The 14,304-nt window shown below is 52.6% G+C and overlaps 1 long non-coding RNA gene across 1 annotated transcript; it reads left to right on the top strand.

Moving 5' to 3' along the window:
• Positions 1–1,058: 1,058 nt before the first annotated feature.
• LOC134472479 (uncharacterized) lies at positions 1,059–12,682 on the top strand. Its single transcript, XR_010042321.1, has 2 exons — positions 1,059–3,611; positions 3,800–12,682. It is a non-coding gene; the product is annotated as an uncharacterized LOC134472479 (long non-coding RNA).
• The last annotated feature ends 1,622 nt before the right edge of the window (positions 12,683–14,304 follow it).

Here is a 14,304-nt window from a genome sequence, read left to right as displayed (position 1 = left end):
GGGCTTGCGATTGGCCCATTTTGCAGGTGTAGTCCTGGAGAGGCCCGCAGAGTCACCATGGCTGTGTGTGGCAGCTTGGGGGTAAGACAGCCTGAGCGGCAGGCTGGGGCCTCACCGCACAGGAATGTAAGGGACCCAGCTTGGCTCAGCGTAGGGCTGAGGGGCCACAGCTGCTGGTGGTGCCCAGGCTGCCTTAGCTCCCTGGCTCAGATGGCCACACACCCTGATCTCCACCTGCCGTCTACCCACAGCTGACCCTGGACACCTTCTCTCGGGCCTCTCTTCTGAGCCTCCTGCTGTCATTTATGTCCCCTCCACAGGATCCCACCCAGTGCCCACACCTTCCACATGTCATGAGGCCACCGTAGCTCTCTCTGTGAGACAGGGATGGTGGCTGGTGCATCTTGAGGTCCCCAGGGATGGGGCCCTCTTCAGGGGACTTGTGGCCTGTGGTTAACAAGGTGGGAGCTTGTTGCTTCCTGTTGGGAGCAAGAATGATAGGGATGGGGGTTTTTAAATGAATCGTAAGTTAAAAACAGACCAAAGTGCCCGGGAACCTACATGGGAGGAAGAAATGCACCTTCAGAAATGAGAAGGAACAGAAGAGAAAGGATAGAGGCAGGGTGCTTTGAGGAGGGCAACGGGGGGCTCATAGGCCTGATTTCCCCCCACTTTCCCTGGGGATCCCTGGGAAGGTGGCTTGAGAGGGGCAGAGAGGGACTCTGATCCCGGGATCAGAAATTAACAATGTCCTTCACCGTCATTAACAATGTCAGTTCATAAAATTGAACCAACACCAGCCAGTGGATGTCCCAATTCTGGGGCCTCCTACCTGGACTTGTGCTCATGGGAACAGCCGCTCCAGCCCCCACGTTGTCCCTAACAATGTCCATGTCTGGTGTGCTCCTGACCTCTGGCTTTGGTTTGTGACCTGCTAGGTGCCGGGACTGTGTCCCATTTACAGACGGCCCTGGGAAGGCAGCTTCCCAGACATAGCCAGGCCCAGAGCGGGTAGGGGTTCAGGGAGTGGCTGGCTGGTCCCCTCTGTTTTCCCCTTCTCCCTGCACGGTCACTACCTCCTCTGCAGCCCTGCCTGGCACCTGGTCCTGTGCGTCACCCCTCCTGCTGCCCACCTGGCCTCCCTCCATCCAGCCCACTCCCTCCTCCTGGCCTCACCCCTCTCATCTCAAGCTGCAATTACAGCTAATCAGATACCTGAGCCGCTCGAGAAGCTATTAGCAGCTCTCCTGCCCGGTGGGAAATCAGCCGGGCTGGACAATTAGCTTTTTAGTTCCAACTCAGATTCTGATGCAAGCAATAAACAACTCAGCTCTGCTGCCTGCCCGCACCGCCACCTCCGCCTGCATCCTCTCTCCTCCTCTTGCATCTCCTCCACCTGGGCAGACCCCACCCAGATGCCCCTCAGGCTGGGGGTATCCTTTGCCTATTTGGCCCATGTCAGCTCCTGACGCAGGCCACAGCAGACAGAACCTCCGCAAGCTGGAAGCCTTCAACATTTCCCCCACTTCCGTGTCTAGAAAAATGGGAATGGTGTTGATGTGACCTGTCCCTTTTCCAGGATCTGCGGACCCTGCAGCCCCCAGGCTAAATCCCGCCCGCCTGGTTGAATTTCTCAAGGCCATGTATGTTTGTGTGTGTGTGTCTGTGTCTGCATGTGTGTCTGTGTGCCCATGCGCAAGCGGCTCTTTGTAATTAAGCAGTTAATTGCATCGGGTTCTTGATTAGCTTTGGGGGATGGTAATGTTCTAGCGAGATGAGGTGTTGTGTACAGTTCAGAATCATTTAGAGAAATTGGAGCTAATTTTGCTGTCTGCGCTTATTACTGCATTAATTTAATTTGGGTTGCTTTTAGCTCATTAACACATCTAATTAATTCGTTGACATCACTATTAAGATGTCTCTTTGAAATTGGCGTCTCCAGATAATCAGGATGGAAAGGCTGACAACACCAGGCGCAGGGCTGCCTGGGAACACAGAGGAGGGGAGGGAGAGAGACCAGACCACTAATGAATTTTCCATCCGAGTCACTGAGTTCGGTGGAGGGGGTGCCAGGCAGGCGGAGGAGCTGAGACAAAGGAAGGGGGAGCCCGAGAGCTCCTGGCGGCGGCTGGCCGGGTCTTAAATATTGAATTGCTTATGAAAACAAACAGACCAGGGAGCTTGGCAAGGTGGCCCCCAACCTGCCCAGTGCCTCTCTGCCCTGAGTGTTTCCCGGTGACCCCCAACAGGGCTGCCAGGCCAGTGCCAGTGCCAGCGCCAGATGCCCAGGCCTGAGGGGCAGCAGGAAGTTGAAAAGTTGGGCATGCTTGTGTCTCTGCTATTGAACACATGGGTAAATTGAAGCCCAGAGATGGGAGAGGTGTGGTCCAGGCTCACAGGGAAGTTTGGGGACCTCCTCAGGGTTGACAGGAGGATCCCAAGCCCCACCACCAGCATGCAGGGTCCTGTGTCCCCCGAGGTCATCGCTGGGTAGGGGGACCCACTGACCATGGGGAGAGTGACTGGGATGTGTCTTCCTGTGTTGTCCCTCACATTTCTGTCTTCCAATCTTTTACACAATGGCCTCATACCTTCTGGAAGGAGCCCATTTCTTCCTCTTGTGTGGGGTGACCCTATCTTTGTGCCCAGATGTCCCTTCCTCCAACAAGGCTCCTGGAACTGGTCTCTTGCAAAGTAAGGACTAACATAGATCCTCAAGAGGAAACTCAGAGACTCAGCACAACTGGGCCAAACCTTCCTTCTTTCCTTACTTTTGGTTAAGGATCTATAGTGTGAAGACCCTGGGGGCCAGAGACAACTGAGTTCTCAGGTGCTCATGTTTCCTAGGGAGATGTCAGATGGCTATCACATTGCAGGGACAAATAAGAGGATGATCAGGGATTTAGGTCATATAAGATGGTGATCTCTTGGAGTTGTAGTAGGACATCTTTATGCAGGTAACGCCCAAGCTGGGTTTTGAAGGATGAATAGAAGTTTGCCTATGGTCATATTTATCATGTTCAAGACACTCATACAATTGCCAGCACACATCAGAGATCAACCTGGCTGATGAGTTCCTGTAGGGTGGTTGAGCATTTTGGCTGCTCCTGCCTGGACACATGGCCTAAATAGCATGGGTGGCATTGACTGGGCGGCTTCATGCTCCTGTCTCCGGAGTGTGGGGGACGCGGTGGACACAGGAGCCATCGCAACTCTCCTGTCTGCCTCCTCTGCTTGGCGATTGTCACGGGCTCTTATCTACTATGTCTCCTAAATCCCTGTGCTGAATACCTGGGCTGTACTGAGAAACCAGGGGAAAAGGGAATCACAGGAGCGAGTCCTAAGTTCCCCACGGCTCCTGGAACTGCAGCTGGTAGGGAGCCCTGCGGGCGCTGTGGACTCAGGAGCTGTGGCAGAGCCTAATTCCTAGGTTAGGAACAGCCGAGATCAGCGGTGATAACTCACAGTAACATGGAACAATTCCAACAATCCAGGGCAGTACGTTTGTGTAAATATGGTCTTTTTCTCTCTCACAGTACCTTATGGAAGCTGGGTGAGGAGTGCAAGCCTGTAATCCCAGCTACTCAGGAGGCTGAGACGGGAGGAGGATTGTAAGTTTGAGTCTAGTCTGGGGAATTTAGCAACACCTGTCTCCAAATAAGTAAACACAAAGGGTTGGGGCTGTAATTCAGTATAGAGCATCCCTGGGTTCAATTCCTGCTACCTAAAACAAAATTTCACTGCACTGCTGGTCTTAGTTTTCTTTCCTTATTAATAGTCAACAACTTTTACCTTTCAGCACCCTACGCAGGATGGCGTGCCATTTAAAACTGAGGAATCATAGGCTTCTGGAATTTTCCATTGAATATTTTCAGACTGCGGTTGCCCATGGGGAGTGAAGCTGCAGGAGGAGGGACCTGAAGGGTGAAACAGGGCCATGGGGACCTGGCATTGGGACACGGGCAGGCAGAGGGGCCCTGTGAGGACAGAGGAGAGGACAGGAGCAAGCTGAGGTGGGAGAGGCAGCTTCAGGCGGCTGGGGCCTTGATGGTGGCGGGCATTGACACCTGAGCTCAGAGCTGTGGGGTCTGCAGTGGTGCCACACAGAGGTGTCCCCCAGGGGTGTGACTACGGCCTGAACCTGTACACAGTCCCTCAACCAGACTTCTCCTGGGGCTCCAGATTTAGGGGTGACAGCAAGCTCACCCTCCCCACTTAGCAGCCTAGCAGGTGTTACAGCACAGGGGTCCTCAAAACCTCTCAAAACCAGTTCTGCCAGTCACCCTACCCTCAGCTCCCCCCACCCCAGCCGCGTGGGAGTCCCACTTTTAACACACACCCCAAGTCCAACCCGGCCCTCCTCTGCTCTGCAGCTTGCTATGGCTCCCACCTGCCTTGGTGTGAAGGTCCTATGGGAGTGCGTCACTGCCACAGCCCTGTCGGCTAGCTCAGTGTCCCTGGACTTGCCCAGGCCCACCTCAAGGCCTTGAGCCTGCTCTGTCCTGCTGTGACACTGGGTTGGTGAGCTGGACTGGTGAACTCCCTTGTGAGCTACATCGAGGTAGCACAGTAGGTGCTCATGAAAGCCTGTTGTGCAGAGGAAGAGAGGCCTTGCTGTGAGGCCAGGACAGGTATGGTCTGCACCAGAGCCCAATGTCCAGGCCCAGCCCTTTCTGGGGTACTGCCTGTCTGTCCCCCTTTACCTCTATCACTCCGTCATTCAACAAGCAACATTCATAAGCAATACTATGTGCCCAGTGCTGCCTCACTGCCAAGGGTTCCTGGTCTCCACCACCCTCAGCCCCAAGCTCTGCCCCTTCCTCAGTCTCCTCCACCATCACTGGTTCCAGGAGGCTTTGTGGCCATGAGCCCCTCCCTACAGACAGCAGACCACGGCCCAGAGACTGGAGCCTGTGGATGAGGGGCTGTTACTGCTATGCCGCTGTCCAGGGCTGCCTTCCTGGGTGCTGTGTTCCTGGCCTTCAGGCCTGGGGGCAGCATCAGATGAAAGACTGGGTGTAATGTCAAGAATCTGGATTCTGTCTCAGCTATCCAATGTCTAGCCATGCATGCCTCAGTTTCCTTACCTGCAAAGATGAAAGGCATGTACCCTGGCTCTGCCACCTCTATAGCAGTGCACTTAGTACAAGCCACCTCAGACCCCCAGGACAGGCTGTGCCCAGCTTGGCTCCAAGCAGGGCCCCCTGTACCTCCCCAGACACTTCCAGGAGAGGCTAGGGGTGGCAAGTAACCCAGCCACAGCCAGGATGAGGGGAAGGCAAAGGGCTGGACCCCTCCTGACATGGCCAGGACACCTTCAGATCTATGGTTAAGTTGCTTTCCATGAGACGGTCATGCAGCCTGGAGGAGTCCCCAGCCCCCTGGGAGCATCCTTCCTAGCTGATCTCAGTTGGGGTCAGGAGGCTGCAGGGCTCTGCAGAGCTGGGTGAGCTGAATGCCCACAGCCATGGTCTTGGGGGACGTGCAGGAGGGACGGCAGGGGACATCATAGCACTGAGCTCAGAATGGTGTCACAAATGCTCTGTTGTCACCGTCCTGAGCTTCTTCACTATCAGATCATTGAGTTTGTGTTTTTGACATCACATCCAAAAGGGACAGCAGGGCACGTGGCCAGCAAGTGGGCAGCGGGATGTGGACGTAGCCACTTGTTTACAATTAAAATCGTTATGGGTTGAGGGGGTTATTCAGTGCTGGCTTGTTTGCTCAGTGTGCATGAGGCTCTGAGTTCCACCCCCAGTACCAAAAAATAAATAAAACAAAAATAAAAACTATGATGCATGCCATAGAGATGGATAGTGAAATTCATGTTAATAATTTAAATTTAAATTCTTTATTTAGTATGATATTAAATAGCAAATATAAAACACCACAGTGCCCAAGTCACTCATTGCAGAAAGGACAGACCTATGGTTCTCAGAAAATGGACCTCCATCTGTCAAAGCAAGAAGCTGAGCCCCTACCTCACACCATACTCAAAAACTAACTCAAAGTGGGTCAAAGGCCTAAACAAAAGCAAAAGTATAATAGGCTTAGAAGAAAAAGTAGGGGAAAATCTTTGTGATGTTAGATTTGGCAATGATTTTTGGGCATGGCACCAAAAGCAGAGGTAATAACAGAAAAATTGATAAATTAGACCCCTTTAAAATGTAAACTTTAGGGCCAGGGATTCAGCTCAGCAGCATAAGTGCCTGCCAGGCAAGCAGGAGGTCATGAGTTCAATCTCTGGTACCCCCCACAAAAAAATCAAACAAAATGTAAAACTGTAGACATCAAAGGGGGCTATAAACAGAGAAACAAGGTAACCCACAGAGTGGCAGGAAATATTTGCCCACTGTATGTCTGGTAAAGGGTCAATATCCAAGATACACACTGTCTCCTGCAACTCAACAGCAAGGAAAGAATTCCACTAAAAATGGGCAAAGGTCTTGCACAGGCATTTTCGCAAGGGCCAGAGATGTAGCTCAGTTGGAGAGCGCTGGCTTCCCTCCCCAGCACACAAAATGAAACAAAAGAAGCAAAAAACCAAAAGAAACAGTTTTCCAAGGAAGATGTGCAAGTGAACAATAAATACATGAAACATGCTTAACATCGCTGTTTTAGGAAGGTACAAATCAAAACAACAATGAATCAGTACCGCATACCCATTATCAAAAAACCAGGAAGTAGGTGTTACAAAGATGCAAAGAAAACAGAACCCTGTGCACTCTTGGCAGGACCGTGATGTGGTGCAGTCACTGTGGAAAACAATATGGAGGCTCCTCAAGAAGTTAAAATAAGGTGCTGGGGATTTAGCTCAGCGGCATAAGCACCTGCCTTGCAAGCAGGAGGTCGTGAGTTCGATCCCCGGTACCGATAAAAATGAAAAATGAAAAAAGACAAAAATAAAAAAAAAAAAAAGAAGTTAAAATAAGCCGAGTGTGGTGGTGCACAAATGTAATCCTAGCTACTTGGAAGGCTGAGGCAGGAGGATCCCAAATTCAAGGCCACTTAGTGAGATAGTTTAGTGAGACCCTGGCTCAAAAAAATTACCATAAAATACAGCAACTTTACTCCATGGCAGACCCCAAAAGAGTTGAAAACAGATGCTTAAGCAGATATTTGAACATCAGTTAGGGAGCAGGGACCAACAGGGTGGGTCAAGTGGTGAGACAGTAGGCTGGGTAACAAACCCCTGGGTGCGGTAAACTCCCTCTGGAGTGTAGCTGTTTCAGCAGACCCGCCTTGAGACCCTGAAGAAACCACAGAAGCAGAACGTTTGCATGAAATGAGAAACTGTTGCCAAAGAAGCACCTGATCAAGCTCTCTAACTTCACTTGGGCTTAGTAAAATTAAAATCACTGATTTTGGAGGTCACGCAGCTGGGGGATGCATCATGATTTCCACACTAGCTTTGCCACAGAACTCTCTGACATGTGAGCTATGAGAATAGTTGCTTGGGGTTCTTCTGAGACTGCTTTTGGGTCTGTAGACATCTGATGGTGCCTAACATGGGACCAAAGGCTTGACGCTTGCCTTTGTATTGTGTCTGCCCCCTTTGCTGTCTTACCTCTTGGGTCAGATTTTATGCTTTGCATGTAAACATGTTGACCATTTAAGGGGTGTGCGTGTGTGCCGCAGTGCTAGGGATTGGCTCCAGGGCCTTTGCACTAAGCTACACCTCAGGCCCTCTTTTACATTTTGAAACAAGATCTCACTAAGTTGCTAAATTGCTCAGACTTGGCTCCAACTTAGCTCCTCCTACCTCAGCTTCCCTGAGTGCTAGAATTACAGGCAGGGCCACCCCAGCTGGCCAGAAATCTCCTGTCTGACTTGGGGGAGCTCTGTGTGCAGCCTGTGGATCTGATAAGTCCTGATTCCACCTCACCCTGTGTCTCTTCAGCAAGTGTCCTGCAAATGCTGTCACAAGGCCAGGTTGTTCCTGCAGGATGATGACCCCAGCCGGAAGTGGAACTCAGCAATTCCTCTTAACCACCAAGCACGAGGCACAAGGCACAAAGCACATCAGTGCAGGGTGACAGTGTTAGGTACACAAATATTCAACATCCTCTGGGACAGGCTAGCTGTGTCCATGGGTGATCCAACTCTGTCACAAGTAGGAAAGCCTTTAGGAACTGTGGCCCTGGCCAAGGTGATGTGCTGGACTTTCCCCCATTGCAGCAGATCATTAAAAACTTGGGACTCTCTGGGCTTGGGGAACAGCCACGTGGTCACTCTGGACCAATTTCTTGCCATCTTCAATCAAAGCTCCAAGTTGGCCCAAGAGCCTCATCCACGCCATACTCTTTCTGTTTGTAGGGTTGGGTGCTCGTGACATCTGGCTCAGTCTCCATCTTCTGGCATCGATATTGTAACAGTCACGTTCACGATAGCTGAAAGGTAGACGTAACCCAAGTGTCTGTTGATGGGTGGCCTTGGCAGACACAGCCAAGGCTAAACGAAATGTGGGGTGTGAATGCCATGGAACAGTACCTAGCCTTAGAAGACAAAGTGATTGTGATACTTGCTACAACAGGGATGGGCTCTGAGGCCATGTGCTTGATGGAGCAAACCAGCCATGAAAGGACAGCGTCTGTGTGAGCCCACTTTCTGGGGTCCCCAGAAGCATCAGCTCCATACAGGCAGGAAAAAAGACAGTGGGAGTCAGGCAGTGTCAGTTCCAGTGGCTGCAGTTTCCAACTGGGAAGAGCAGAGTTCAGGACTCGGGTGGTGGCCACAGCCACACAACTGCGTGAATGTGCTCGGTGCCACTGAACTGCCTACTTCAAAACAGTCAAACTGTAAGTTTTATGCTACATAAGGAGGTATTGCAGGGTTTCTGGAACACCACGAAGAAGTAATGGACTGTACTTCCTTTGTACTTTTTATTTCTAGATCCATGCGAAGTTGCTGAATCGCTGTGGTTGGGCTCAAACTTGCAATCTTCCTGCCTCAGCCTCCCAGAGTGCTAAGATAACAGGCAGACCCTGCTTCTTACTTTTCAGCTCGGGACAGCCAGCCCTGGCCACCCTCTCCCTGGCTGCTGTTCTCCCACACAAATCTCTTGTTCCTAGATCCTCTGGGTTTGTCTCCCTCTTTCCTGCCCCTTTTATAAATTCCATTTGTGCCTCTGTTCCCTATCCTAGCTTACCAACTGACTCTTCAGGTGAGGACACAAAGCGTGTTGCAGGTTATGGACTGTTAACAAACCATGACATTGACATCTGTGCTGGATAACTGGGACAGGGCACACATACCCTTTAAGAAGTCAAGCAAACATTAGAGAGTGTATTCGCCAGCTGTCCCACTGACGGACACAGGACCAATACTCATAGTTTAGAGGAGGAGAGGTCTGATTGGCTCAGGGTTTCAGGAAATTCAGTCCATTGGCTGCCTCTGAGGCAAGTGCATCCTGGGAGAGGGACCTGGTGGAGCAAAGCTATTTAGTTCACGGTGGCTGAAAGCAGAACAGGGGAACGGCTCCGGGGAGAAGGGGCAGGGACTCTAGGGCATACCCAAGGTCATACCTCCATAACCCACCTGGATACACTCAGAGCCATTCTGGTGGATCCTGAAGCCAACTAGGTAGATGCAGTCAAACTTAGCATCACACGGGAGGAGCCCACTGTCGCAGAATATGTGGGTGGTTCAGTGATGACAAACCACGCCCTGGTGACCTGCCTCTACCAGGAAGGTATCGCTAGCTCCCTGCAGGTTTCCTTGAGCTCCTCACAGCCCCCATCCCCTGCTGAGACGTGTGTTCACTGCAGTACTGCCTCCTGAGCCTTCTGAGCTGGACATGCCACGTGCCCTTCTGCACTGGCTCCTTCTAGTACATTCTGTATCTGAGTCTTCTCAGGGCTGTGAAAGCCCTCACCATGCTTTCTGTCTCCTGCATACTGCTCCTTGGTATGAGTGGACCTCGAGGCACTGGCTGTTCCTGAAGGTTGATGAATCTGGTTTTCCAGTCCTGGTCATTTTGGAACTTGCGATCAGGCCCTTTGTTCATGTAATTGCAGACCTTGACCCTTCTCTGCTTTGTAAATCCTAAACTTTGGGAACAGGTTAGCCATTGAACAAACTCACTCCAAAATGTTCAAGTGAGCTGGGTGTGGCAACGCACACCTGTAATCCCAGCACTTTGGAAGGCTCCGGCAGGATTGCAAATTCAAGCTCAGCCTTTGGAATTTATCAATTTAGTGAGACTCTGCCTCAAAATACAAAAGAAATGGGTGGTGTGAGGATGTAGCTCAGTGCAAAGGCCCTGAGTTCAGTGCCCTACCCTGGTAGCAATAAAGAATTAAATTCTGGGGCTTCTGGGCCTGGAGGTTTCGATGCTGAGATCAGAGCATGAAATTCCACTTCCGTGGTGGTCAGGAGTTTGGGGACACTGGCCAAGGGGAGTGTGAGGACAGGGCTGAGATGGTCCTGCGGCCTCCAGACCAGCCAGGGCTGACGGGCACTGTCCCTCTCAGGTCACCAGAGTCCCTTGAGGTGTTTGGGTAGCCTCATGGCTGTGTGGCACCTGGCAGGCCTGCAGGCTGCCTCTACCTGCACGGGCTCCCATGAGGTCTGTTCTTCCCAGGGTCTGGAGTGTCCCACCACTCCGAGCAGGACCCAGCAGGACTTGTGCCGTTAGCGGGATTCTCAGAGCGCTTGCTGGATCAGTCTCTCCAGCACTTCATTAAACACTCCAGTTTAATAACAACCTCGGGGGGATTCCCACCAGCATTGGAGCCTGGAGGGTGGGAGCAAACAGCTGCATAATTAACGGGGCTCTCTCTCAGGGGTGGGGACATGCGGGAGCCCTTGAAAGCAGGCATGTTGCAATTAGACTTCACACTCACCCTGTATTGGCGCCCCATAGATCCAGCCCAGCCAGTGCTGGCTGCCACCACCTCCGTCATCGTTAATAAATAGGGCCACATACAACAGGGTCCAGGGTCCAGATCCAGCCACCAGGTGTGACTGAGATGGTGGTCTTCCGTGCATGTACAAAGGTCACCCTGGACCTGGTGGGGGCCTGGTCACCTCCCCCCTCTCCACATACCCACTGTTTCTTATTTCCAACCTCCCAAAGCTCTCTCCACACTGCCCATAGCCTGACCAGCCTCAGAGGAAAGCGCTTGGGGTGACAGACCACACAACCCTTGAGGTGACGTGGGCAGGCCCCTTGAGGTCCCCTGGACCCCAGCTTCTCCTTGGACAGGACCCAACTGGGTTCTAAATGATGGGACGCAGTGCAGGTGAGAACTGTCACTCTCAGGACAGTGGAACTCTCAGGGCGTGAGACTCCATCTTGCTAGCTGACTTGTGCAGGCATCTGTGGTGACCGGTCAGGGCAAGGAGGCCCGGTCCAGCACTGCTGCAGCCTGCACGAGTGGGAGCCATTGCAGCTGACCGGCCAGGCCACCCTGTGAGAGGACTGAGTGAGCTATGGCAGTGGATAACTTATGTGCTCTCATCTCCCCAAGTCCTCTCTTGTGTATAAAGATGGCTTTCTGAGGGGACACACACAGGACGTCTCCTGTCATTGAGTCACTGAGTTTCTTGCACTCAGTAGAGGTGAAATGCCTCCTCCTGCCAGAAGTCCTCCCGATTGCCCTCCCTCCTGAGAGAGTGGTCAGGGCTTCTATAGAGAGAAGCCATCATCTCTGGGGGCCAAGTCTGGGGACGAAGGTGGAGAGGCAGGCAGAGGGCTTGCAGGGTCCTGTCTGAGAGCTCTCGCTAAAGTCACAGTCTTGTGCACTCGGGCAGGGCTGGACCAGGAGACCCCTGGTCCGGTGCAATGGGCTCCTCCTATTCTGCCTCAGGGCATCTCCTCCCCTTCCTTACACCCCACTGACTGCTCACAGCAACTTCTGAGAGTCCCCAAGGCTTATCTGCCTCAGTCCCCCAAATGCTCAGTCCTCAGAAGCTATGAGTTAGGATCGCTGCTCGCAGCTGTCCAAAGCCACTGTCAGCCCTTCTGGCCTTCACCCAGCACCTGATGTGTGTGGTTTCTTCCAGCAAGTCCAGCATCCCTCAGCCACACACTCAAATTCCAAAATGCTCCAGGCCGGCAACTCTCTGGGTGTGCTCAGAGTTTCAGATTTCAGAGCTGCAGATTAGAGATGTTCCGCTGGTAAATGTGATGCAAATATTCAAGCTCTGAAATCTGAAACATGTGGGTAAGGAACACTAAATTTGTGTTAGGGTTTCTTCCTGTAATTAAGGACAATCTAGGCTCAGAGAAGTGCTGTGACTTGACTAGAGACACGCAGCTGGGCCAAGACTTGAACTCTGATCTGCCTGATCCCAAAACTCAGGTCTGTGCTCCTGTCCACCCCACGCTGTAGCCCCAGGGACTTGAGAACACTGGCTGGGGTCCGATTCTCCCTTAATAAGCTCCAGTGGAGGGAGATTTCAATCCAATAATACAAAGCTGCAATAACCGTTATAATTAATTTATACAAAAGACATTATAAAATTACACTCTGTGCATTCCAATCCCATCCACAAGGTACACCAGCTTCCCAGTTAAGCTACAGGGCCTCATGAAGACAGACGGGAAAGAGGTATTTCAATATTTCTTATAATTTTATATTCTCTCTAATATCTCTCATGCTAATTTCATTATGCAACACAGTCGGCACGGTGATGTAATTATTGAAAAGTAATTTTGCAATAAATGGATTTAAATGTGTTAGAGTCCGTTGTAAATTCAATCTCCCGGCAAGGGCGGTGGGTTGCAGACGGGAGGCGGTGAGGGGCCTGGACCAGGGTGGAATCCAAGAGGTCCTGTGCAGCCCCAGCAGGGAGCCTGCTTGCACCTGCTGGAGACACCCGAAGGGGCTGAGAACTCTCTGGTCCCCACCCCTCACTGTCCACCCTGGGCCAGGCCCCACCTGGGCCTCCCCTGCCCTCACTCCCTGGTAACACCCGAGACTCTCTGTGGTCCTCACCCCTGCAGCCAGGCCAGTTTCCCATGCAGCTTGGGGGGCCCAGGCCACACTCTCCATCCCTTGCCTGAGACCTGGAATAAAATCCAGACCCCAGCCAGGCTGGCCGACCTCTTCTGCTGCTGCTCTTCTCTGATTCCTCCCCTTGGACACTTTCTGGCCCACATACCATTGTGCCTTCATGTCCCCTCTTGTCCTACCCCAGAGCTGGTCCTTCTGCCAGGAAAGTTGACCTCCAGGTGCTCTCATGCCTGGCTTCCGCCAGGTCCTCCTCTGGGTACCCTGTTGTCCATCGAGCAGGCCTCAACCATGGAACAATTTGCCTGGCAGCCGTGACCATTCATGAAGCCACTGTTGGGCAGCCTTACAGCCTCTGCCAGCCATGGTGGCTCGGCTCGCTGTCCCTGCAGGAGTGCATCCAGGTGGAGGGAATGGGATAGGGAAAACCGGAGGCCAAAGCCTGGTCTTTGGGGAGTGGAGGCAGAAGCGGTCTCAGGCTCAGACTCCTCCAGGGAGCCTTCCTGAACTGATGGGGCTGCAACTGCCCAGTGTGTCGAGGTCTGTGGCTGGGAGATGGGCAGCTCAAGCCCAGCTCCTTCTTAGCCCGGTGGCCTCGCCTGTCCCAGGTGATTATGATGGAGTATGCGTTCAGCAGGCGCTCCCTAAAAGCCCTTCTTGCCTTGACAGCTGAGGGAGAAACAGTGGGTTCCACCTCCTTGAGCCATGCAACACTCATGGATTTCCCTGGATGCATGCGTGACCTGCCAATGTCATCTGCTGTGCACCACACCTGCCTCCCTCTGTGCCCCCAAGCGGACTTTGTGCTTCTTAAAGCCTTAGGCGACTGCCTGGAGTGGCCATCAGAGGGAGCTCTGCTTAGGGTGCGCCACTGGGGGCGCACTGGGACCTCAAGCAGCCTTTCTGCCTCCTGCCATGAACCTCTGAGAGCACAGGCAGCTGCACGGGTGAGCGCGCACTCATTCTAGCAGGCCAGCCTGCACAGGTGAGAACTCACGCAGTTGTAGGTGCCTGCCCCAGGTGTGCCTTCCTGCCCCAGCTGCCCCACCCATCAGGTCTGCAAACCTCTCCCCTCCCAGCTGGCACCAGGGCCCTCCCAGCCAAACAGCATCTGCAATTTGTTCCTGGGCGATGTGTAAATTGGCACCTCATTGATTATTAATGAAGTGCTAATTGCTCTTTGCAACCAATTTTGCCACAAAGGCAGCTGGGGCCATTTGTACAGCATTCCAGACGTGGGCTTCCGCAGCTGCTGAGGCCTAAGCACTTAGGACAGGGGATAGGGCCACTGGGCACTCGATGGTGTGCCAAGCCCTGTCCTGTTACCAAGGAGGAAGCCCATGAGGAG

Source organism: Cavia porcellus, unplaced genomic scaffold (assembly GCF_034190915.1).
Source record: "Cavia porcellus strain 051 isolate PalLab524CR breed Dunkin Hartley unplaced genomic scaffold, mCavPor4.1 scaffold_23, whole genome shotgun sequence".
NCBI lineage: Eukaryota > Metazoa > Chordata > Mammalia > Rodentia > Caviidae > Cavia > Cavia porcellus.
The sequence above is the reverse complement of the archived record's forward strand: the minus strand, read 5'-3'. Positions and strand labels throughout refer to the sequence as shown.